The sequence below is a fragment of the Orcinus orca genome, chromosome X, assembly GCF_937001465.1.
Source record: "Orcinus orca chromosome X, mOrcOrc1.1, whole genome shotgun sequence".
Classification (NCBI taxonomy): domain Eukaryota; kingdom Metazoa; phylum Chordata; class Mammalia; order Artiodactyla; family Delphinidae; genus Orcinus; species Orcinus orca.
Window position 1 is genome coordinate 101,625,635 of NC_064580.1, and position 26,222 is coordinate 101,651,856.

The following is a 26,222-nucleotide window of genomic DNA, read 5'->3' on the forward strand; positions in this document are numbered from 1 at the left end:
AGAAAATAGAAAATGAAAGACCATTTTCCAACTCATTTTATGAGCCCTGTAGTAGCATGATATCAACCTGGAAAAAAAAAGTGCCAAAAAAGGAAACTACAAACCAAAATTGTTCATGACCATAGATGCAAAAATCCTTAATAAATATTAACAAATATAAATCAGCAATGTACAAAAAGAATTATACAAAATGACCAAGAATTGTTTATTCCAGGGATGAAAGGCTATATCGATGTTAAAAAATTATTCATTGTAATAAATTATGTTAACAGGCTAAAGAAGATAGGTCACATAATCATATCAATCAATTAAGAAAAAGCATTGAAAAAAATTCAACACCTTTTCATGGTAAAAACTCTCAGAAAAATAGGAATACAGGGAAACGTCCTAAACTTTGAAAAAGAGCATCCATAAAAAACCTGCAGCTAAGTTTATAGTTAATTGTGAAAAGCAGAATGCTTTGCCTTGTTGGGATACAAGGCAAGGATGTTTGTTCTCACTGCCCTTATTCAAAATACTGTTGGAAGATTAGTACACTGTTGGTGGGGATGTAAATTGGTGCAAACAGTATGGAGGTACCTCAAAAAACTAAAAATGTAACTACCATATGATCCAGCCATTCCACTCTAAGTATATATCTGAAAAAATGAAACATTGATTCAAGAAGATACTTATATCCTGATGTTCATAGCAGCACTGTTTACAACAGCCAAGATATGGAAGCAACCCAAGCGTCCATCAACAGACAAATGGATAAAGAAGATGTGGTATATATATACATTGGAATATTACTGTGCCATAAAAAATGATGAAATTCTGCCATTTGCAACAATGTGAATAGACCTTAAGAGTATTATGCTTAGTGAAATGAGAGAAAGACAAATACTATATGTTATCACTTATATGTGTAATCTAAAACATAAAACAAATGAATATATATAACAAAATATAAACAGACTCGAAGATATAGAAAACAAATTAGTGGATACCAGTTGAGAGAGGAAAGTGGGGAGGGGAAAGATAGGAGTATGGGATTACGAGATACAAACTACTATGTATAAAATAGATAAGCAGCAGGACACATTGTACAGCACAGGGAATTATAACCATTATTTTCCAACAACTTTACATGGAGTATAATCTATAAAAATACTGAATCACTATGCTGTACATCTGAAACTAATATAATATTGTAAATCAACTATATGTCAACTAAAAAATAAAGTAAAATAACCCAGATATCCTTTAACAGGTGAATGGTTAAAGAAACTGTGGTTATGTAGTTTTTACCAGAATAAGAATTCAAATAAAAAAAGTTTTCTACTAAATTTGTGTATGTTTGAATTGTGTATCATAACCTCGATTTTATATTTACAAATCATAAACCTATAGTATTAATTAAAAAATAAAAAAACAACTATGGTACATACCATGGAATACTAGTACCTAACAATTAAAAGGAACAAACTATGATACATGCAACAGCCTGGATGAATCTTCAGAGACTTATGCTGAGTTAAAAAAGCCAATCCCAAAAACTTATTTTATGATTCCATTTATATAATACTCTTGAAATAATAAATTATAGAAGTGGGAAAGAGTTTAGTGGTTTCCAGGGGTTTAGGAGGGGAAAAGAGAGAGAAGTGGGTGTGGTTATAAATGGCAAAATGAGGAATCTTTCTGGTGATGGAAATATTCTGTATCTTGAATGTATCAATGTCAGATTGCGGTTGTGATATTTTGCTGTAAGTTTGCAATGATCTACCATTGAAGGAAACTATGTAGAGGACACGTGAGATCTATCATGTCATGCAAAAAACATGGGTGAATCTTAAATGCATGTTGCTAAGTGAAAGAAGCCAATCTGAAAAGGCTACACACTGTATGATTAGATTTATATGACATTCTGGAAAAGCAATACTATAGAGATGGTAAGCAGATAAGTGGTTGCTAGGGGTTTTGGGGGGTAGAAGAGGAAGGTTGAATAGGTGAAACATAGGTGATATTTTAGGGCAAAGTAACTATTTTGTACAGTCCTGTAATTGTGGGTACATGACACTATGCATTTGTCATAACTGATAGAACTTCACAGCACAAAGAGTAAACATTAATGTATGCAAATTTAAAAAATCACTTAGGAGGTTCCGTTCCCAGCATGGAAGGCAGACTGTGAAAAAACAATCTTACTGTATTACAAATGTGGAGAACAGTATGGAGGTTCCTTAAAAAACTAAAAATAGAAATACCATATGACCTAGCAATCCCACTACTGGGCATATACCCTGAGAAAACCATAATTCAAAAAGTGTCATGTACCACAATGTTCATTGCAGCTCTATTTACAATAGCCAGGACATGGAAGCAACCTAAGTGTCCATCGACAGATGAATGGCTAAAGAAGATGTGGCACATAGATACAATGGAATATTACTCAGCCATAAAAAGAAGTGAAATTGAGTTATTTGTAGTGAGGTGGATGGACCTAGAGTCTGTCATACAGAGTGAAGTGAGTCAGAAAGAGAAAAACAAATACCGTATGCTAACACATATATATGGAATCTATAAAAATAATAAATGGTTATGAAGAACCTAGGGGCAGGACAGGAATAAAGACGCAGACATAGAGAATGGACTTGAGGACACGGGGCAGGGAAGGGTAAGCTGAGATGAAGTGAGAGAGTGGCATGGACTTATATATACTACTAAATGTAAAATAGATAGCTAGTGGGAAGCAGCTGCATAGCACAGGGAGATCAGCTCAGTGCTTTGTGACCACCTAGAGGGGTGGGATAGGGAGGGTGGGAGGGAGACGCAAGAGGGAGGACATATGGGGATATATGTATATGTATAGCTGCTTCACTTTGTTATACAGCAGAAACTAACACACCATTGTAAAGCAATTATACTCCAATTAAAAAAAATGTTTTTAAACAACAACAAAATAATGTATAAGCAATCTCAGTTGAGGGTGTGCGGGAAAAATAAGTGCTGACCTGTCATTTTAGAAATGAATAGAGATTGTAAGACTAAAGGCAAAAGGAACTGTACATAAGAACTGTGCTCCAGTTGATAATCTTACTCCCACACAAGTGGGTTAACAATTTTGAAACCATTATATGAGTATACAAGAATTGAACAATTAACGTAAATTGATGGCATATGGCAGGAATTAGGGTTCCATGGTTGGAGTAAGAATTTCCAGAAACTAGTAAGAACCTGCTGTATAAAAAAATAAAATTCAAAAATTCAAAAAAAAAAGAAAAAGAATTTACAGATAAGCATGCAAGGGGAGAAGGCTAGAATGATTCATGTTGTACAAGATTAGGGCCCCCACTTACATAACTAAATGATTTAATTAATAAATAAATAGAGGAAAAGAGACAAATCCCCATGAAGAATTCCAAGTAATTTATGTAGATACTGTGCCTGCAAGAATGTAGAGTAACTGTCCACTCCTTAAGTGTGCCCTGTGCCTAGTGACTTCCTACGAGTATGAAAAGGGGGAGAGAAGAGAGTAACTTTACTGTGGAGGAACCTAACGCTACCTCAAGCTAGGTGCATAAAGTTCATATGAACAGTGATGTTATGTTGATACTATGCACCCTTGATATAGTATGATGAAAATGGTACATTACTTCTGTGGTCTTCCTCCTCAAAATCTGTAATTCCAGTCCACTCTAGAGAAAACATCAGGCAAATCACAATTAAGGGGCATTCTATAAAATACCTGACCAGTACTTTTCAAAATTGTCAAGGTCTTAAAAAGGAAAATCTGAGAAAGTCTAATAGCTAAGGAGAGATGACGACCAAGTGTAATGTAGTATTCTGAATGGGATTCTGGAGCAGAAAAAGAATATTAGTTAAAAATCAAGGAAATCTAAAGTATGGGCTTTAGTGCATAATAATGTATTGATACTGGTTTGTTAATTATGGCAAATATACCAAACTGATGTTAAGATGTTAATACTAGGGGAAACTGGATATGAGATATATTGGAGCTCTCTGTATTATCTTCACAACTTTTTTGTAAATCCATAACTATTCTAAAATTTAAAGTTCATTTAAAAATGTTAAAGGATAAACTTAGAGTTAAATTCTAAGATTTGTTACTATGTTTAGGACCTAATTGCATGGTTTGTGGAAAAAGAACGATTTCTAAACAAGAGCTTTTTTGTTTAGAAATGTACCCACTAATGTTTCAATTAAAGAATAGCAGTTTCTTCCTAAAGTGTGACTCTTCAGAGCCACAGCGACTGAAATAGACAAAGGGAATTGTGGATATTATGATGGTAGGGGAGCTTAAAGACTCCTTTGATTTAGCTTAGGCATTTAGAATGCCCAAGAAGCAGTGTAAAATGTTCTTTTCTGTTTATCTTAGAAAATTGTAGAGAGCAGTTGTTCCCTTGAGAGGCACTACAGATATTATATCAAAAATATAATTCTGGGTGTTGTTTCAGTACATGTAGTCAACAATTCTCAGGGCTCTAAATGATGAGATAGGAGGAGAAAAATTGCCTCAGATGGAGGTATATTGGGACAAAGTACCCTGGGACTCATGAGATAGCGGTAATCAGAAATCATTTTGGCTTCTGAAGGTGTACGGTGACTATTTGAAAAGGTTCAAATTCCATTTGGAAAGATAGCTCTTTCAAATTTCAGGCGTGGGTGCTTCACGCATGATGTATGGTTTTCTGGCAAATTAGATGGCTTCTCAAGGGAAGTGATACAAACACTCTGTGTCATTTGATCAGAGGAGCCATTTAACTTCAACCTCATTCAATTTAGATGGCTTAGACAGTCTATAATAGCGCAGAGAGCAGAAGCAAAGGAGAAAGGTGGATTTCCCTCACTGGCTGCTTAAAAGTCCTTCAACAAGGACTTCTCTGACAGGGGCTTAATTTAAACTTACAGTAACAATGATTTAGAGCTGTTTCAGCATTGGAAGAGAGATAGTAAGGAGATTGGAGAAAGGAAAGCTAAGTGTGGAGGTCTCCTGAACTGGCTCAGTGTTCACATAGCCTGGGAATAATCCCAGTGTAAAACAAAATTCTAGGCTATTTATAATGTAGATCTGCTTTTGTGTGATCTGGCTTGAGGCTGGGGTACTTAACATTTAACAGGGATTCCTTAAGCTACATAGCAATCAAAAGGTGGTATCTGTTGGCTGCTTTCTTCATATAATAGTGGTGATGAGAATGTGTTAGGAGAAAAGAGGAATTGAAAAGTAGTATTTTCTGGAGCAATCATTTCGATACCTCCTTGTGTTCCTGGAGCAATCAGGTCTGCTACTAAGAAACCAGTGTTCACATCCAAGAGAGTTTTGTAAAAAAAGATTGCCACACTACTCCGTGCAAACTATAGGGGATGGTTCATACTGTATATTAAACACTTGTGGTGAAATTTACATGTTTGTAGACTATAAGGTTTTTTTTTATTTCTATAAAATCTGTAGATGTGTTTGTAAATTCCTGTTTGTTTCTAGTAGATGTGGGTGGGAGTGGGCAAAGAGGAAGGTCCTTATCTCTAACTGTTCCCAAGTCCATACCAAGTAATTTAATTTTTTCCACTGTTCTGCTTGCAGTATTTTCATTCCTCATCCATTCTACATAACTAAAAATTATTCCTTACAAATCTGTCTAATGAGTAATGACTTTACCATCAAATCCCCAGATTCCCACAGCGTTAAATTATAGAGAGGCAGTTAAATTTGGCTGAAGAACAATGGAAATAAACTTTGTATCAGAGAAGTGAGACTGAGAAATCTAGTCCAGCATGATCTCTTATGCTCTTAGAATTTACATGTGTGCGTCCACAGGTACTCACAGATGATATGAGACAGGGCTCTTGGCTATCTGTATTAACTGACTAAGAGACATGTTAGACTGTGTTATCCTTCATTAGATAATGATCCTACTTACCCTGAAAAGTCCCACTTCTCCTAATCAGATGATTATATAAGTATCCCAAATATTTCTAAAAGCATTTGTAAATACTTTTTAAAAATGATAATACCATTTGATATATACTTAAAGGAACTTGGTATATCATACCACTATTTTTCCTTTCCGAAAAGAATTAGTGAAGACACACTCCTTTCTTTATTGAGATATAATTTACATATAACATTGTGTAAGTTTAAGGTGTACATGTTGGTTTGATACATTTATATATTACAATATGATGACACTGAAGCTTTAGCTAACATCTCTGTCATGTCACATAATTATAATTTCTTTTTTATGGTTAGAACATTTAAAATCTAGTCTCTCAGCAATTTTGAAGTATATAAAAAAGTATTGACTATACTCATTATACTCTGCATTAGATCTCCAGAACTTATTATCTTCTAGTTGTATGTTTTCACCCTTTAACACCATCTTCTCAATTCCCTCACCCCTTAGCCCCTGGTAACCATCATTCTACTCTCTGTTTCTATGAGTTTGGCTTTTTTAGATTCCACTTACAAGTGATATACGATATTTATCTTTCTCTGTCTGGCTTGTCTCACTAAGCATGATACCCTCAAGTTTCATTTATGTCGTCGCAAATTGCAGAATTTCCTTCTTGTTCATGGCTGAATAATATTCATATATATATATATATATATATATATATATATACACACACATACATATATTCTTTATCCATTCATCCACTGATGGACACTAAGTTTGTTCCCACATCTTGGTTATTGTGAATAATGCTGCAATGAACATGGGAGTGCAGACATCTTTTTGATATCCTGTTTTCATTTCATCTCACTTGGATGTATACCCAGAGGTGAGATTCCTAGTTCGTATGGTAGTATTTACATTCCTGCCTGCAATGCACAAGGGTTCCCTTTTCTCCACAGCCTCACCAGCACATGTTATTTCTGTTATTCTGGTAGTCATTCTAACATGTGGAGGTGATATCTCATTGTGGTTTTGAGTTGCATTTCCCTGATGGTTTGTGATGTTGACCATCTTTTCATACATCTGTTAGTCATTTGAATGTCTTCTTAGGAAAAAAGGTCTATTTAGCTCCTCTGCCCATTTTTTAATTGGATTGTTTGGGGATTTTGTTGTTGTTGCTATTGAGTTATATGACTTCTTTATATATTTTTTGGATATTAACACTTTATCCCATATATGGTTTTCAAATATCTTCTTCTATTCCATAGGTTGCCTTTTCATTTTGTTGATTGTTTCTTTTACTGTACAGAAACTTTTAGTGTGACTGAATCCAATTTTTTAATTTTTGCTTTTGTTGCTTCTTCTTTTGGTGTCATATCCAAAAAATCATTACCAAGACCAATGTCAAGGAGCTTCTTCCCTAAGTTTTCTTCTAGGAGTTTTACAGTATCAGGTCTTATGTTTAAGTCTTTAATCTATTTTGATTAATTTTGTGAGCGGTGTATGATAGGAACCCAATTTCATTTTTCTCATGTGGTTATTCAGTTTTTCAATCACCGTTTGTTGAAGAGACTATTCTTTCCTCATTGAGCATTCTTGGCTCACTTGTCAAATGTTAGGAGTGCAATTGCTAGTCTGTACGGTAGTTGCATTTTTAGTTTTGTCATTGAACCAGGTTCATTTGCCCAATGCACACCAAGCCAAACCCTGAGATGCCAAGGTTCGCAGCAGAGATAAGTTTTATTCACAAAGCAGCCAAGTGAGGAAATGGGAGAATGAATCTCAAATCCACCTCCCCAGAGATAGGGTTTAGGAATATGTATGGGATAAAGAGGTAGGGTAGTAAGAGGCATGGGGAAAGGTGATTGGAGGTAACAAAAGTGAGGTAATTGGTGCAAGCATAGTCAAACTTCATGGTTTTTCATAGGACACATGTTCAGAAAATGGCCACATTAGCATGTGCTGAGAAAGGAGTTTTTGGCCCTCTGACACCAAAAGATCATCCATTGGACACTCACACAAGCCCAGTTGAATGGTCAGTGGTCTTGACTGACTTGAGCTGGGCAAGAACTAAGTCTAAGTTCCTGAAAAACAACTTAGGCAACCGTTAGTATAGTGACATATATATATATATATATGTCATATATATATAGTGACATATCTATCTATCTATCTATCTTATCTATCTATCTATCTATCTATATATATATATATATATATATAGTGACCCATAACACCATCAGAGTTGTTACCTATAGGGACAGTTAAAGGAATCTTGTGATATATTGTTTAAGCTATGTGAAGCTTAGAGGGTATGCAATTTGCAAGAATAATTAAAGTGATCTTGATTAGTGAAGGAAGGTTACAATTTACTTTTTTTTTTTTTTTTAATTTGCGGTTCGTGGGCCTCTCACTGTTGTGGCCTCTCCCGTTGTGGAGCACAGGCTCTGGACGCGCAGGCTCAGCGGCCATGGCTCACGGGCCCAGCCCCTCCGCGGCATGTGGGATCTTCCCGGACCAGGGCACGAACCTGCATCCCCTGCATCGGCAGGCAGACTCTCAACCACTGCGCCATCAGGGAAGCCCCCTACAATTTACTATTTTTTTAATTAATTAATTAATTAATTTTTGGCTGCATTGGGTCTTTGTTGAGGTGAGTGGGGGTTACTCTTTGTTGTGGTGCCTGGGCTTCTCACTGCGGTGGCTTCTCTTGTTGTAGAGCATGGGCTCTAGGTCTTTGAAAGTTGCTTTTACACGGGCTTCAGTAGTTGTGACTCGCAGGCTCTAGAGCGCAGGCTCAGTAGCTGTTGCACATGGGTTTAGTTGCTCTGTGCATGTGGGATCTTCCTGAACCAGGGCTCGAACCCATGTCCCTGCATTGGCAGGCAGATTCTTAACCACTGCACCACCAGGGAAGTCCCACGATTTACTGTTTATTAGACAAGCAAGTTATAATTTAATGGATCTAATCCTCAGTTTCAGTTTTTAAAGAAAAGACCAAGATAATTTTCAAAATAGCCATTTTACATTCCCACCAGTAATGTATGATTAACACAGTTTCATCATATCCTCACCAGAATTTGGTATTTTTATGATTTTGTATTTTTGCCATTTTAATGTGTGTAGTGGTATTTCATTGTGGTTTTAATTTGCATTTCTCTGATGGTATTGTTGTTGAATATCTTTTCCTATGCTTATTCGCCATCTGTATATATTCTTTGGTGAAATATATGTTCATGTGCTTTCTCCATTTTCTAAGTATATTATATATTCCTTACTGTTAAGTATTGAGAGTTCCTCATATATTCTTAAAGCTAATACTTAGCTAGGTATGTATTTTGCAAATATTTTCTGCCAGTCTATAGCTTGTCTTTCCATCCTCTCTACAAAGATTTTTGTCAAGCACAACTTTTCAATTTTGATGAAATTATCAATTTTTTCTTTTCTAATATTTATTTATTTATTTTGGCTGTACCGGGTCTTAACTGTGGCACACAGGATCTTCATTGCAGCATGTGGGATCTTTGTTGCGGCATGCAGGATCTTTAGTTGTGGCATGTGGAATCAAGTTCCCTCACAAGGGATCGAACCCGGGGCCCCTCCATGGGGAGCATGGAGTCTTAACCACTGGACCACCAGGGAAACCCCTCAATTCTTTTTTTTTTTTTGAATTGTACTTTTGGTGTCAAGTCTACAAACTTGCTGCCTAGCCCTATATTCTAAATATTTTCTCCTGTTTCTTCTTCTACAATGTTATAGTTTTGCATTTTACATTTAAGTCATTGATCTATTTTGAGTTAATTTTTGTATAACATGCAAGATTTAAGTTAAGGTCAAGTAGTGAAACTTAGGTAAAGTTTGGTTCATTTTTATTGTTTACATTTTTCTGTTTAGATTCCCTATCTTTTCATTTATTAGAAGTATTTGTTTCATTAACTCATTGAACATCTTTTGTAGTATTGATGTTTTTGTTTTAGCAAGCAATTACCTTCTTTATGTTCAAACTGCAATTTTTATCTTGCTTTTGGTAGACAGAAATTCAAATCCCAGATCAGTTATTTTAGTGTTAGTTGCATTCTGCTTTTAGACTGTCTCACACATGCTTGGTTCACCCATCAGACAGAAATTTAAGCAGAGATTATACACAGAATTTAGGATTCCCTTTTATTATTTCTCTCCTCTCTGAGATTCCTTCCTCACTTCCCAGTGGCTGATGCTGTTCAGTGGCTACGATCTCTGGTTCTTCAGGAGAGAAAATAGGTGCTTTTTTAAAAAACACAATTTATGTGACCTCATGTTGCACCTCTACTGTGACCTATACTTAGGCTAAATTTATAAAAACAGTGAACTCACCCATGTTGACCTTTCAAATATCAATTCTTCTCCAAAATCTGCTGTTTTTTTGTTTATTTTCCAAAGCCCTCAAGTTGTTAAATTTTGTATTTTATCTAGAGTTTGTGTAATAGCTATATTGATATGTCAACTTGGCTAGTCTACAGTACACAATTATTCAATAAAACCCTAACCTAGGTGTTGAAGTGAGGGTATCTTGAAGATAAAATTAAAGCCATGTGATTAAATTGTAAATTTATGTCAAGGAGATTATCTAGGACAATCTTGGAGGACCTTATGAAATTTTTTGGAAGGGCTTAAAAGCAGGGCTAAAATTTCCCTTAAGATAAAGAGAAGAAATGCTATCTGGGGACTATAGCTTCAACCCACGAGTGTGGAGTTTGAGCTGCCCCATGAACTTTGCTTCCTGCATTCCTGCCCTGTGGATTTGGACTTGCAGCCATGGAGACTAAGAAGGTCCAAAATCTATAAGGCAGGCACTCAAGAAGTGGGGACAGGGGAGGGTAGTGTAGAGAGTGAGAGCGATAACCAGAGCAACAGCAAGAGGGAGAGCAAGACTGTACATATCCTACTGGTTCTGCTTCTCTGGTTCAACTCTGACTCATACACTCCTTCATTCTAAAAATCCACTGATATTTTATATTTTGAACATGATAATTCCAGGATGTAAATTCCTTAGATGAGGGCTGTCTAAATATATTTGTTCTCTCACCTGGCTCACTACCTTTTATCAATTGGTTATTTTTTATTGTGAACTAATTTAATTGACACTGATCTCTGAAAATATTAAGGTTGTAAATTGAAGGTTCTCTGTTTTATAGGGAATTTGAATTATTTTCTGCAAGTAGTCTCAGGAGCATTACTGACTTGGGACCAAGAGGGATTTCAGTCCTCTTCTACTCAAGTTAATCTGATAGTCACTCAGCCTAACAACTACTTTATATCTAAGCCAAACTTTGAATTCCATATCATAGTGTTGAAATGTATTTTCTCTCAGGGCAATCTACCCTTCTTACATACTTATGCCTTATAACTACCATTTCAGCTCTCATTACCATGAGATTTTCCTTTAAATTTTCCTTTTTTTCTTTTAGATAACTTTTCACATTTCCTGTAATTCCTGGAACATAGCAGAAATTTTTTAAGAAAGATATTGTTGTTTTGTAATAGGTGGGCTTGTAGTATACCATATAACCAGAGTGTAATAACTAAATATTATAGCATGATAGTAAATTTTGTGTTCAGTAGAGCAAATCCTTGTTCTTTTTATCCCCAAGAGTTTTCTTTGTTATTTTTTATGTTTATTCTGCCATGTGGGTCTTCTAATCACTTTGTACTAAAATCCCATTGGGAATGAAAGTACACTGGGTTGCTTAATTTGGGGTTTCCTCACATCTTTACATAATTGAATCTTCCTATTCCTAACCACTGGGTTTCTCTATTAACTCTTCTATGTTCTTCAGTGCTGTTTCATAATTCTCTTCTTGAAGGCTGTCTATAGCTTTTGCTTCTTTTAATCCAAGGTAGCAAAGTGAATTATTAAAATATTTTGATGGTATTCTGAATAAGATTGTTTCTTCATTTACACTTTCTAATTTGTTATGACTGCTATTTATTCGTGTATATAGATACTGTACTCAAAAAAAAGAAAACTGGCTAAATTTGTATATTTTCTCTAATAATTTCTTTTAAGAATTTCTTTTCTAGTCCTCATGTCTTATGTATTTATTTTTGTTTCATTACATTGGTTAGGCCTTTTAGCATGCTGTTGAATAATTTTAGTGGTAGCAAGAATACTTGTCCTGTTTGTTTTTGTTTTTTATTGTAATAAACATGCTTCCTTTGCTTCATTCTTAAGTATGATGCTTGACTTTCAAAGTCTGAAAGTTCTCTTCCTAATTTGCTAAAAATATATACATACATTTTTAAAATTAAATTGATCTAAGTGTTTTTTCTTCATAATTTGAGATGATAATATCTTTTCTTTTTTAATATAATATTGTTGTCACTATCCCCAATAGAATTTCTGATGTTGGACAATTCTTGCATTCTCGGGATAAATTCTAGTTGGCCATGATATGTTATATTACTGTTTTTAAAGTATTGCTAGATTCAGTTGATCAAACATTATTAAAGGAATTTTGAAGCTATATGATGTATATTTATATTCATTAGTAAGATTCATCTATAATTATATTTTTCTTGTACATTTTTAATATCAGGGTTATAAAAAGTAGCTCTTAAAATCATGCTAGCAAAAATAAAACAATTCATGAATGGATGAAAGACAAAGCTGAGGGACTTGTACATAAAACCAAACTGGATAAAAAGATATAAAGATAGAAAATTAGAGGATCACCCTAGGAAGTGAAATCTTTGAGTAATAGGAATTCCATAAGGAGAGAAAAAATTGTGAGATGGGAGGAATTAATTCAAAGAAGTGATTCAAGATGATTTTCATTTCCCAGAAGAAAAGAGCTGAGTTTCCAGATTGAATGGACCCACTGAAAACAATATGGAAAAAGACCCACAAAAAGTCACATCACAGTGAAATTTCAGAACAATAGGGACAAAGATACAGTTGTAAATGCTTTCAGGTAGGAAGAAGTAGGTTACTTATGTAGGGGAACAAAACCTGCCACCTTAAAATGTCTCTTTGGCATATACATTATTTTGAGCTGAAAACAATGAAGGACAAAAAGACTCAGGAAGAAACTTTGACCTTCCCCCTAACTACGGAAAAGAATGTAGAGAGAGGATCTGTTTCTGGACTAAAGCTATCACTGGAACTATCTGCAGTGAATATGGGCTAGGTGTGGTGGGGGGAACTCTTACAAATCAGAGTCCACTCCTGGTCCCATTGTCTCTGCCTGGCCCAGCAAACATTTGTTTACAAAACATTTGCTTTTTCACCTCCATGTGAATTGCCTTTGAAGTCCCAAACCACTAGCCCCCAAATCCTCTTTTGTCTTTAGCTGAAGATGGTATTTAAGGTGAAGGTTTCAACCATTTTGGTGAGTTACCCAGTTTTCCTGGGTCTCTCCCATGTATACATGTCATTAAACTTTTGCATGGTTTTCTCCTACTAATCTGTCTCATGTCAATTTAATCCTTAGGTCAGCTAAAAGAATCTAAAAGGGTAGAGGAAAATTTCTTCCTCTTTCTTTCTTCCTTACAAAGGATCAGGAATCAAAATGACATCTGACTTCTCAATGGCAATACTGACAGCTATAAGACTATGTAGTAATTTCTTTGAAATTCTGAGAGAGAATTATTTTCCACTTGGAATTCTATACCCAGTCAAAAAATATTGATCAAAAAAAATGTTGATCAAGCAAGAGAGTAGAATAAACATGTGTTTAGATATGTCAAGTCAAAAAATAAAATAAAAAATATAAAAGAATACACAAAAGAAAATTTAACTTCTCTGCATATTTTTGTCTGAATCTACTGAAAGATTTATTCTACCAAAACAACCGATACCAGTAAAAGAAAGCAAAATCTAATTTTAAAAAATGGGGGTGGAGGAGGTTTGACATCAGCAAGATGGCAGTGTAGGAAGTCCTAGACCCTTCCTCCCCCAACAAGCATACTGATACAGCAACAATCCACAGGCACATTCCATCTGTGAGGAATCAAAAATCAACTGAAAATCTCCTGCACCCAGCTGAGCCTGAAACCAGACTCACTGAAGCTGGTAGAAAATTCAAGACACCCTTATACTGGAGACCCTGCCCATAGGTGCAGCATCATAAGATCAGGAGGAGACTCCCTAGCTTGCAACTTCACCTAGTGGCCCAACTATTCCAAGGGGGTTCCCTGAGGACTAGCTTCTATCTTGCTAGTCTTGGAGCTCTAATGGGTCCAGCACAGACTAGCTGCCCAGGGGAGAATGGAGATAGTAGCTTAGGCTGGTAGGTGCCATAGATCCGTGTTCAGCACAGAGTGAGAGGAAGAAAAATCTGAGCTCTAAGCTTCAACACTGTGGAGGGAAAAGTCGGGCTATATGTGCAGTGTCCCAATTTATCTGGGGCTGCCCAAAGAACTAGCATTTATCTTGCCAGTCTTGAAGCTCTGATGAGTCCAGCACAGTGTAGCCACCAAGAGAGAACAGAGGCAGTGGCTTGAGCTAGTAGATGCCATAGCCACCCCACCATGTTCCCTTCCTAGAATCTCTAGTCCCTTAGGCACTATTATTATTGTTATTATTAAATACTGTCCTAGCTAAAGCTTATTGCCTTTCACAGACAACATATCATGGACTGTAGGGATTTACACTGAGAAAATTATCAAACAATGTTCATGAGGTTCATTGAAAATCCATCTTCTCTAGTCTTAGAGAGCCCTCATTATATTTAAGAATCTTCATATTCTTAGAGACTCCCTATCCCAAGACCCAATTACCACTGCAGACTTTTTAGATTGTGGCCTCTTACTTGATTTATATATTTTATGCTCCCTCAAGATATAGTTCTCAGGGACTTCCCTGGTGATCCAGTGGTTAAGACTTCACCTTACAATGCTGGGGGTGCAGGTTCGGCCCCTCGTTGGGGAGTTAAGATCCCACATGCCTCCTGGCCAAAAAACCAAAACATAAAACAGAAACAATATTGTAACAAGTTCAATAAAGACTTTAAAAATTGTCTGCATCAAAGAAAAAATCTTTAAAAAAAAAAAAAAGGATACAGTTCTCTATTTCAAGATCTCTCTCTCTTTCTCTCTCTCCTTTTTTTTGCTTAGCTTCTCTACTTGTTCTGGATGTCTGAAAGAAGTTTCCCTTTTATTTCCAAGGCAAATATCTCTTGTCTTTGTCTCCACTCTTCTTCTGGGACCATACTCCATCAATTATAACCTTCTTCAAGTATTTTTAAGCCCTTCTTTCATGTTTTTCTTTTTTTTATTCTGCTTATACTTGAAAGCTAATATAACATAGTGCTTCCAAGCACAGACTCTAGACTCGAACCCTAATTCTACTACTTAAGTGCTGTGTGAGCTTGAATAAGTCATCTAGCCTTTCTGAGTTTATTTTCCTATCCATGAACAAACAGGATGGTTTCAAAGCATTAAGTGAGACAGTCTATATAGAGTGTTTAGCAGAATACCTGGCATATGGTAAGAACTAAATTGTTAGGGATTATGCTAAAAATAATGACGTTGACCAAAATAATGTAGCTCAGTTTTCTCCTATCTTAGAACAACTCTCCCTCACCCCTGATACCTCCACAAGTGAACTTTAATCACTACCCTCATTGAAAGATGGCTGCCTATTCCCACCAACTCATCCTTGTTTAAAACCAAAGACTTCTGTCTTCACTGCTTGACTAAAACTGCTCTCATGATGAGGCTGAATCTTTCTTGTCCTAGTCTAGTGCTCAATCACCTAAACCATAATACCTCCTGTCAAATATGTTGGCTGATTCGACTGGCATGTTTTTTCAATTATACATGATGTATCTGGATCTCAAAGATAGGTCTTACAGTTGTCATGATGTAGGTTATCAGAAAAGACAAGATAGGCCTTCAACAGAAAAAGTGACATTTATTTCTCAAGTGTCGTTTCTTAAAGTGCTATAATCAAATGCTTCTGACCTGATTTCAGATCATTCTCATTCATTCTCCCACTCTTGTTAATCTTGTTACCCTTCATCTACATTATGCTCTCCTAAGAAATTTTTTAAATAAAATATTTTATAATACTCTACCAAAACACTGAGGATTCTTGAATTAATAATCATTATGATATGACTTTTTTTGTGAGCTACATCTGCATTTGAAACCAATGAACTGCATCAAACTTTGGTCATATGGTCCCTTTTTTTGAAAATTGGGCTGTGGCTCCATATCAACTTCCTTGAGAAGGTGCTGAGGCCATTCCACCATTACAACAAAGTAGAGGGCCCTGCTTCAGGCAGCAGAGAAATCTAATTTTAAAGTCTAATAAGGAAATCTGGGCAGATGAATACCAAGGAGAAGGTGATGTTGACCTAGTTCAGTGCACTGCAGAATTAACACTTGTTGGGGGAATCCTGCAGCCTGTGGAACAAAAACCACATTCACAGATAGATAGACAAGATGAAAAGTCAGAAGGCTATGTACCAGATGAAGGAACAAGATAAAACCCCAGAAAAACAACTAAATGAAATCAAGATACGCAATCTTCCAGAAAAAGAATTCAGAATAATGATAGTGAAGATGATCCAGGGCCTCAGAAAAAGAATGGAGGCAAAGATCTAGAAGATGCAAGAAATGTTTAACAAAGATTTAGAAGAATTAAAGAACAAACAAACAGAGATGAACAATACAATAACTGAAATGAAAAATACACTAGAAGGAATCAATAGCAGAATAACTGAGGCAGAAGAATGGATAACTGATCTGGAAGACAGAATGGTGGAATTCACTGCTGCGGAACAGAATTAAGAAAAAAGAATGAAAAGAAATGAAGATAGCCTAAGAGAACTCTGGGACAACATTAAATGCAACAACATTTGCATTATAGGTGTCCCAGAAGGAGAAGAGAGAGAGAAAGGACCCGTGAAAATATTTGAAGAGATTATAGTTGAAAACTTCCCAAACATGGGAAAGGAAATAGCCACCCAAGTCCAGGAAGCACAGAGAGTCCCATACAGGATAAACCTAAGGAGAAACAAGCCAAGACACATAGTAATCAAATTGGCAAAACTTAAAGACAAAGAAAAATTATTGAAAGCACCAAGGGATAAATGACAAATAACATACAAGGGAACTCTCGTAAGGTTAACAGCTGATTTCTCAGCAGAAAGCCAGAGGGAGTGGTATGATATACTTAAAGTGATGAAAGGGAAGAACCTACAATCAAGATTACACTACCCTGCAAGGATCTCATTCAGATTCGATGGAGAAATCAAAAGCTTTACAGACAAGCAAAAGCTAAGAGAATTCAGCACCACAAAACCAGCTCTACAACAAATGCTAAAGGAACTTCTCTAAGTGGGAAACACAAGACAAGGACCTACAAAAACAAACCCAGAACAATTAAGAAAATGGTCATAGGAACATACATATGGATGATTACCTTAAACGTGAATGGATTAAGTGCTCCAACCAAAAGACACAGGCTCGCTGAATGGATACAAAAACAAGACCCATATATATGCTGTCTACAAGAGACCCACTTCAGACCCAGGGACACATACAGACTGAAAGTGAGGGGGTGGAAAAAGATATTCCATGCAAATGGAAATCAAAAGAAAGCTGGAGCAGCAATTCTCATATGAGACAAAATAGACTTTAGAATAAAGAATGTTGCAAGAGACAAGGAAGGACACTACATAATGATCAAGGGATCAATCCAAGAAGAAAATATAACAATTATAAATATATATGCACCCAACATAGGAGCACCTCAATACATAAGGCAACTACTAACAGCTCTAAAAGAGGAAATCAACAGTAACACAATAATAGTGAGGGACTTTAAAACCTCACTTACACCAAAGGACAGATCATCCAAACAGAAAATTAATAAGGAAACATAAGCTTTAAATAACACAATAGACCAGATAGATTTAATTGCTATTTATAGAAAATTCCATCCAAAAACATTAGATTACACTTTCTTCTCATGTGCACATGGAACATTCTCCAGGATAGATCATATCTTGGGTCACAAATCAAGCCTCAGTAAATTTAAGAAAATTGAAATCATATCAAGCATCTTTTCTGACCACAATGCTATGAGATTAGAAATCAATTACAGGGAAAAAAACACAGAAAACATGGACACATGGAGTCTAAACAGTACGTTACTAAATAACCAAGAGATCACTGAAGAAATCAAAGAGGAAGTCAAAAAATATCTAGAGACAGATGACAATGAAAACACGATGATCCAAAACCTATGGGATGCAGCAAAAGCAGTTCTAAGAGGCAAGTTTATAGCTATACAAGCCTACCTCAAGAAAAAAGAAAAATCTCAAATAAACAATCTAACTTTACACCTAAAGGAACTAGAGAAAGAAGAACAAACAAAACCCAAAGTTAGCAGAAGGAAAGAAATCATCAAGATCAGAGCAGAAATAGAAACAAAGAAAACAGTAGCAAAGATCAATAAAACTAAAAGCTGTTTCTTTGAGAAGATAAACAAAATTGGTAAACCATTAGCCAGACTCATCAAGAAAAAGAGGGAGAGGAGTCAAATCAATAAAATTAGAAATGAAAAAGGAGAAGTTATAACAGACACCGCAGAAATACAAAGCATCGTAAGAGATTACTACAACCAACTGTATTCCAATAAAGTGAACAACCTGGAAGAAATGGACAAATTCTTAGAAAGGTATAACCTTCCAAGACTGAACCAGGAAGAAATAGAAAACATGAACAGACCAGTCATAAGTAATGAAATTGAAACTGTCATTAAAAATCTTCCAACAAACAAAAGTCCAGGACCAGATGGCTTCACAGCTGAATTTTAACAAACATTTAGAGAAGAGCTAACACGCATCCTTCTCAAACTCTTCCAAAAAATTGCAGAGGAAGAGACATTCCCAAGCTCATTCTATGAGGCCACCATCACCCTGATACCAAAACCAGACAAAGATAGTACAAAAAAAGAAAATTACAGACCAATATCACTGATGAATATAGATGCAAAAATCCTCAACAAAATACTAGCAAACAGAATCCAACAACACATTAAAAGGATCATACACCATGATCAAGTGGGATTTATCCCAGGGATGCAAGGATTCTTCAATATATGTAAATCAACCAATGTGATAAGCGATGTTAACAAATTGAAGAATAAAAACCATATCATCATCTCAATAGATGCAGAAAAAGCTTTTGACAAAATTCAACACCGATTTATGATAAAAACTCTCCAGGAAGTGGGCATAGAGGGAACCTACCTCAACATAATAAAGGCCATATACAACAAACCCACAGCAAACATCATTCTCAATGGTGAAAAACTGAAAGCATTTCCTCTAAGATCAGGAAGAAGACAAGGATGTCCACTCTCACCACTATTATTCATCATAGTTTTGGAAGTCCTAGCCATGGCAATCAGAGAAGAAAAAGAAATAAAAGGAATACAGGTTGGGAAAGAAGAAGTAAAACTGTCACTGTTTGCAGATAACATGATACTATACATAGAGAATCCTAAAGATGCCACCAGAAAACTACTAGAGCTAATCAATGAATTTGGTAAAGTTGCAGGATACAAAATTAATGCACAGAAATCTCTTGCATTCCTATACACTAATGATGAAAAATCTGAAAGAGAATTTAAGGAAACACTCCCATTTACTATTGCAACAAAAAGAATAAAATACCTAGGAATAAACTTACCTAGGGAGACAAAAGACCTGTATGCAGAAAACTATAAGACACTGATGAAAGAAATCAAAGGTGACACCAACAGATGGAGAGCCACACCATGTTCTTGGATTGGAAGAATGAGTATTGTGAAAATGACTACATTACCCAAAGCAATCTACAGATTCAGTGCAATCCCTATTAAAATACCAATGGCATTTTTTACAGAACTAGAACAAAAATCTTAAAATTTGTATGGAGACACAAAAGACCCCAAATAGCCAAAGCAGTCTTGAGGGGAAAAAACGGAGCTGGAGGAATCAGGCTTCCTGACTTCAGACTATACTACCAAGCTACAGTAATCAAGACAGTATGGTACTGGCACAAAAACAGAAATATAGATAAACGGAAGAGGTTAGAAAGCCCAGAGATAAACCGACACCCCTATGGTCAACTAATCTATGACAAATGAGCCAAGGATACACAATGGAGAAAAGACAGTCTCTTCAATAAATGGTGCTGGGAAACTTGGACAGCTACAGGTAAAAGAATGAAATAAGAACTCTCCCTAACACCATACACAAAAATAAACTCAAAATGGATTAGAGACCTAAATGTAAGACCAGGCATTATAAAACTCTTAGGGGAATACATAGGAAGAACACTCTGACATAAATCACAGCAAGACCTTTTTTGATCTACCTCCTAGAGTAATGGAAATAAAAACAAAAATAAACAAATGGAACCTAATGAAACTTGAAAACTTTTGCACAGCAAAGGAAACCATAAACAAGATGAAGACAACCCTTAGAATGGGAGAAAATATTTGCAAATGAAGCAACTGACAAAGGGTTAATCTCCCAAATATACAAGCAGCTCAATATCAAATAAACAACCCAATCCAAAAATGGGCAGAAGAGCTAAATAGACATTTCTCCCAAGAAGACATACAGATGGCCAAGAAGTCCATGAAAACCTGCTCAACATCACTAATTATTAGAGAAATGCAAATCAAAACTACAGTGAGGTATCACCTCACACCAGTTAGAATGGGCGTCATCAGAAAATCTAAAACAACAAATGCTGGAGAGGGTGTGGAGAAAAGGGAACCCTCTTGCATTGTTGGTGAGAATGTAAATTGATATAGCCACTATGGAGAACAGTATGGAGGTTCCTTAAAGAACTAAAAATAGAATTACCATATGACCCAGCAATACCACTACTGGGCATATACCCAGAGAAAACCATAATTCAAAAAGACACATGCACCCCAATGTTCATTGCAGTACTATTTACAATAGCCAGGTCATGGAAGCAACCTAAATGCCCATCGACAGACGAATGGATAAAGAAGATGTGGTACATATATACAATGGAATATTGCTCGGCCATAAAAAGGAACGAAATTGGGTCATTTGTAGAGACATGGATGCATCTAGAGACTGTCATACAGAGTGAAGTCAGAAAGAGAAAACAAATATCGTTTATTAATGCATATATGTGGAACCTAGAAAAATGGTAAAGATGAGCTGGTTTGCAGGGCAGAAATTGAGGCACAGATGTAGATATCAAACATATGGACACCAAGGGGGGAAAGTGGCATGGGGTGGTGGTGGTGGTGTGATGAATTGGGAGGTTGGGATTGACATGTATACGCTGATGTGTGTAAAATCGTTGACTAATAAGAAATAAATAAATAATTTAAAAATAAAATAAGGAAAAAAAAAACTTGATGGGAAATCATTGTGCGCCAGGGAACAGGACCAGCAAAGGTTTAGAGCACAATATGAGGATCAATATAGAAGAATAAAATAATTGAATTAGCAAATCCCTGGGACAGATAGGCTGAAGGAAACAACAGCAGCACAGCTCCGACTGACTTATGAAAGTTAACAGAAATTAGGAAAAGGAATGGGCCCCGATCTTTTGGAGTTTGGCCTCCTAACACTCTGGCTGGACACAGGATGTACCTCGCTCTACAAATGAAATTGCCACTGCTGTTGTCCCAGTATCCTAAGGCTGATTATCTCAGACCTAAGAGCGATTGGCAATCCGATTCAGGCTCTTGTATGAAAGGACCAAAGTGTTCGTTTCAATTTGTCTTAGTCACTTGCTAGCTGTGTGACTCGGGGAAAGTGTAAGCTCAGTTTTCCATCTGTAAATTGGGGATAAGAAGAATTCTGAATTCCTCTGCTTTTAGGGATATTGTACTGCTAAAATGAGATGATATATGTAAATGCCTAACAGTGGCACATAGTTGGAGCTCAATAAATGTTACTTTCCTTTCTTTTTTCCTATTGCCTCCCAGTATTTTTATTTAGTATCACCACTCTCAGATTGTGGGGAAAAGAAATAAAAATGATAGAAACTGACAGCAATTTTTGTGTTTCTTTGTTGCAAAAATCAAGACACTTATTGAAGAAGTTGAAAGCATTGGCTAAAACAAATTTAAGAATTATCAGTGATTCTATTATGCGTACTTATCTTATTAAAAACATAAGGTGATTACACATCACACTGTTATAAACCAAGGTGGTTGAATATTGGCTGGATATCTTCAGTTTGTTGGAAGAGTTCTCATTAAAGGGCCATCAAAAGGTGGGATTAAGAATAAAACTACCTACCACCTCAGTTGACTTGGAGACCAAAAGGTAAATTTAACTTATAATAGTAAAGACTTTCTTCACGGAGCATCTACTATTGGCCCTAACTAGTGCATTAGATATCGCTAATCTTCACCAAAATTCCTGAACGGCAGCTATTGTTGTTCATATTTTACAGATGTAGAATCTGAGAATTAGAGACATTATCCAGTAGCCAAGACTTCAACTGAGATCTCTGTGGCCCCAACTCATACACCTTTTTCACAGCTCTAGCTTGCTAGGCTAACCAACCGGCAGTTGGTCGGCTGTTAACCTCTCTCCAGTTATTGAGTTCAGCTGAGGCTAACCTCACTTATTCTGTGTTTTAATTGGTACCACTTTTGAAGGGAGAGTGTCAGATCCATTATTTTAGGCTGAGATAGGTGTCCCTTATTAGCAAATCCAAACTTTTCCCAGACAACATTTCAGGAGAAGGACTTGCAGAAATACAATGTTTACTGAGGTTCAAGTGAGGTTTTCTGTGCATCATGGTGTGAGTCTTGACTTTTGTGGCAGGGATTTGTGGCAAAATAAACGTAAGTGTGTTGGTTGAATTTACCAGCCAAGCCTACAATCTGTATTTATCTGATAATTGCCAACTCGCATTGGCTCTCAAAGGGAAATAATAATCACTGATGTTTATTAGGCTCCTAGAGATGCTCAGTATTGTTTTGGATGTGTAAAGTATGTTACTTATTTCTAATAACAATCCTGTGAAGTTTATGGAGAAGCACAGAGAAGTTATTTAACTTGCCCACAGCCAGACAACTTGTAAGTGGAAGAGTTAAGCTTCAAACTTGGTCTTACTCTAAAGATTGTACTCTAAACATTCTACTCTGCAGAAACCACAAAAGTACAAGTGACTTGGCCAAGACCACTTTAATAGTGAGTGTCAAGACCTATGCTTTCTTTTTTTTATTAACCATTTTTAAAATTGAAGTATAGTTAATTTACAATGTTAGTTTCAGATGTACAGCAAAGTGATCCAACTATATATATATATATATATTCTTTTTCAGATTCTTTTCCATTATAGGTTACTACAAGTTATTGAATATAGTCCTCTGTGCCATACAGTAGGTCCTTGTTGTTTATTTATTTTATATATAGTAATGTGTATGTGTTAATCCCAAACCCTTAATTTATCCCTCTTCTACCCCCCCTTTCCCCTTTGGTAACCATAAATTTGTTTTCTATGTCTGTGCGTCTCTGTTTTGGATATAAGTTCATTTGTATCTTTTTTTTTTAGATTCCACATATAAGTGATATCATATGATGTTTGCCTTTTTCTGTCTGACTTACTTCACTTAGTATGATAATCTCTAGGCCCATCCATGGCATTATTTCATTTTTTTAATGGCTAAGTCGTAGTCTGTTGTGCATATATACCACATCTTTATCCATTCATCTGTCGATGGACATTTAGGTTGCTTCCCTGTCTTGGCTATTGTAAATAGTGCTGCTATGCACATTAGGGTGCATGTATCTTTTCAAATTATGGTTTTCTCCAGATATAGGTCCAGGAGTGGCATTGCTGGATCATATGGTAGCTCTATATTTAGTTTTTTAAGGAACCTCCATACTGTTCTCCATAGTGGCTGTACCAATTTACATTCCCACGAATAGTGTAGGAGGGTTCCCTTTTTTCCACACCCTCTCAAGCATTTGTTATTTGTAGACTTTTTAATTATGGCCATTCTGACCAGCCTGAGGTGATACCTTCTTGTTTTGATTTGCATTTCTCTAATAATTAGCAATATCAAGAATCTTTTCATGTGCCTGTTGGCCATCTGTATGTCTTCTTTGGAGAAATAAAATCTATATTTTCTACATAAGTATGTCAGGCTCCTAATCCCATGTTCTTTCCACTATAAAGTGAATAGGTTGTACAAAACTTAATAGAACAGCTCTAAATGGAAAATATGTGAGCTTTTTACTCTGAAATAAAGAGTAATTGTGGCCCTGTCAATAACACTTAGCTAAAAATCTTTACACGGGCTTGATTACATGGACTTTATCCTCCCTTATCCCCTATTTCATATTCATCCTCAACCAAACAAACCTGTCCATTCTTAACTTTGGTTTTCTTAGTCCCATATTTGACTTTCTAACTGTCATCACCCACCCCTGGATTTACTCTCCCCCTCATATCTCTGAAATTGCTCTTCAACATCTGAATTCTACTGTCAGACCTACTCCACACCCTTCCTGCCAGTGTCCCTGACTCGCCCTGCCCCTCTGACCACTCCATCAGACGAAATACTCCCCAAAGATTATATACATTGAGGCCCTGATTATCCATAATGCTTGGTTGTTGTATAACATGTATGAGTGTTCTGAGTTTAAAATTTCAAATTAACTAGAAAATTTTGTTTAAAATGTTTTGATTTGTTTCAGTTGTTATTTAAAATTCTTTTAGAGTGTGTAGGATGACTTTTTCTTCTTAGTAAAAATAATACACTGGGTAAAATGGACATCTTTTTGATGGCTCAGGGTCTTTTTACTGATTTGGGATTGATTGCCAGAGTCTCAATTTCCTCATCTGTGATATGAGTCATAAAAATATCTGTCTCACTGGCTGATATAAGGATTAAATGAGATAATATATATAAATAGTACTTTGCCAATAGTATAGTAATCTGCAAATGTACTTTATTGTTCTCAATAACGTATGCAGGACTGTTAATTAAATGAAAGAAGTAAGTCTCTTTTGACTCTTGGACATAGCTAATAGGTATTATTATTATTGAAATTTTCTGTATTAGTTTCTTTGGTCATTGACTTTTGCTTAAAATTTTTTTAAAATTTTTATTGGAGTATAGTTGATTTACAATGTTGTGTTAGTTTCAGGTGTACAGCAAAGTGCATCAGTTATACATATACATACATCCACTCTTTTTTAGATTCTTTTCCCATATAGGTCATTACAGAGTATTGAGAAGAGTTCCCTGGGCTATAGAGTAGGACCTTATTCGTTATCTATTTTATATATAGTAGTGTGTATATGTCAATCCCAATCTCCCAATTTATCCCCCCACCCCCTGCTTTCCCCCCAGTAACCATAAGTTTGTTTTCTACATCTGTGACTCTATTTCTGTTTTGTAAATAAGTTCATTGGTACCATTTTTTTTAGATTCCACACATAAAAGCGATATCATATGATATTTGTCTTTGACTTACTTCAGCCTTTTGCTTAAATTTAGAATGTGGGAAAAAACCCAAATATTAAGAAATTTGATTAATTAATTGAGGTTTTATTGTATATAGCTGTGTCCAGCTGCTGCTGATTATAAATGTATCCACATTTTGTTGTTTGTGATTTGAGTAATTTTCTAAGTATTTTTTCTTGTCTTCGAATCCCTATTGTATGTAACAACTCTGAGGAAAGGGGCTTCATCTCTGATTTCTTGGTATCTTCCCTTACCACCTAGTTAGGATCTCTGCAGGGAGCAGGGCCCTGCCTAGTTCCCCTCAACTCCCAGCCCGCCCCCAGCCCACCCCCACCCCCACCCCGCCACAGGCATTCTGATTCTGATGCACACATTCATATATACAAAGTTAATCAGCTTGAAGGAAATGTCCTAACACTGATAAAACTGGCCTTTATAGTCCAACTTGACACACTGTGATATTGTGATTTACAACAAGAAATATGTATTTGGTCTTCACTCCTGTTCTTGCACAGAACTTCTAAAACCCTTGGATTTTCCTAAGTGATGAAAGAGATCAATGTGTCTTTTGTTATGTTAATGAGGTGACTTTTGGAAAGCACCCAAGGATAGGGGCTGGTTGCCTGGAGAACCAACCTTGTGATTAGAGGGTTGTAATTTTCAGTTCCACCCCCAGACCTCTGGGGCAATAGGAGGGACTGGAGGTCAATAGATCACCCATGGTGAACGATTTAATCAATCTTATCTATGTAATTAAGCCTCCATAAAAAAACCTAAAAGGATAAGGCTTGGAGAGCTTCTGGGTTGGTGAACACATGGAGATTTGGGGAGAGTTGTATACCTGGAGAGGGCATGGAATCTCCGTG